At 44.8% G+C, this 1,565-nt stretch overlaps 1 pseudogene; it reads right to left on the bottom strand.

Annotated features, from left to right (window-relative positions):
- Positions 1-229: 229 nt before the first annotated feature.
- LOC128107927 (eukaryotic translation initiation factor 3 subunit E-like) lies at positions 230-931 on the bottom strand (annotated as a pseudogene).
- Positions 932-1,565: the final 634 nt, after the last annotated feature.

Genomic DNA, 1,565 nt, shown 5'->3' with positions numbered 1-1,565 from the left:
TCTCTAAAGTAATGTTGGCCCTTTTATTGATAGCATTTACATTGTATTAGGTATCATATTAGGTTTCCTCCCAATCAGGTGTGTTGAAGAAATCTTGAGTCCCAGTGTGACTTCGAAGTTGGATCCTTTGAAGAGGTTATGAAGGCTAAACAAGGTCACAAATGGTAGGACATGTTTATTGCTTCTAAAATGCATGTCACCCTTCATGTAATGGTTATTACATCTTTCTTTTATTCCTTTTTCACTCACTTTTCTTTATAGTTCTTTAATATTGGGTTGACCAGTTAAGAACCTCTGACCTACTCTTCTGATTAAGTTTCTTTCCAACACTAATGACCAACACTGGCTTATAAAAGGAAGACTTTTGATCTTATCAGTCTCTTGTTAGGGTGAGAGCAGGCTGTCACCCATGACCACGTGGTCGAGTGTAGAATCAGTCTTGGCGTCTGACCTTGAGTCCCTAATCAAACTCATAGTCTATCTTTCAGCTTCTTCTGGGGCCATGCTCAGTTTATCTGTTAACACATTAATGCTGGTACACTGGTAGATACAATAAAGGTTTCAGATATAGTGAGATGGGCATTTTCAATGAAGTCCTCAAGACAAGCCACCCAGAAGTCATTCACAAGCACTGATTTACTTTTAGCTTTTCCTGAGCCCTGTCAAAATCAAGGTTATCATACAAGCGTTGAACAAGTTCTATAACTGGTTCTTTACATGTGTAAGACATCTGCTGAGAAACTTTTACTAGTAATTCCAGTACCCGCGGGCAATACTGAGCATCTTTGTTATGACAGCAGAGATCAAACAGTGAAAAATACGTTGGCACATTGTCTGAATTGTGTAAGGTACTGTGGCTGGTAACAGAGATCAAGAATATTACCCTACCCTTTGGGGTGGTGGAAAAAATGAACAGAGACCAATGAATAAGCCGTGTTCACTGCTGAAGACTGTTGGGGTCCAAGAGAAGCCCCCAAGAAAGACCAACAGTCACATATGCAATTTAGCAAGAGCATTTATTTCCAGCATGGTGGGGTGGCAAATAGTGACCCCAAAGGGGGGGTCACAAGCTCCTTTTAAGCAGAGTTAGGAGAATTCCAGAGAGGAGGGATTAATCTGGTGCTGATTGGTGGACGAAAGATTAGTCTGGGAGTTGATTGGTGGGAGGCTGTAGTGGTTAGGGGCCCATTGGTGGTGGAGGGGTGTCTAGTGTCTAGGGGCTTGTTGAAAAGAGGATAGGGAAAGCTATCTTTTGCTGGCAGAAGTCTGGGGGACATCTGCTGAGCCAGCAGAAGGGGCCTGGGGACACCTGCTGAGCCGGCAAGAGTCTGGGGGCACCTGCTGATTGGTTGTCCCTAAGTTGTGGTTTTCCTGAGAATTGCTTGCTCAGCTCCAGCCCGTTCTAGTGAACCGAAACTAAGGCCTGGCCCATGCCAGGGCTGCTAGGGGAGCCTGTTAGGGCCCTGGCTTGGCCATCCAGTCCTTCCAAAGACACTGAAGTGGAGAACTCACAGAATTGTTGTCCACGGTCTCTTAGCTAGGTAAGAGCTTCCATGGCTGCATCC

The sequence above is a fragment of the Peromyscus californicus genome, unplaced genomic scaffold, assembly GCF_007827085.1.
Source record: "Peromyscus californicus insignis strain IS unplaced genomic scaffold, ASM782708v3 Scaffold_12__1_contigs__length_115047231, whole genome shotgun sequence".
NCBI lineage: Eukaryota > Metazoa > Chordata > Mammalia > Rodentia > Cricetidae > Peromyscus > Peromyscus californicus.
Note: the sequence above shows the minus strand (reverse complement) of the source record. Positions and strands in the feature narration are given on the sequence as shown.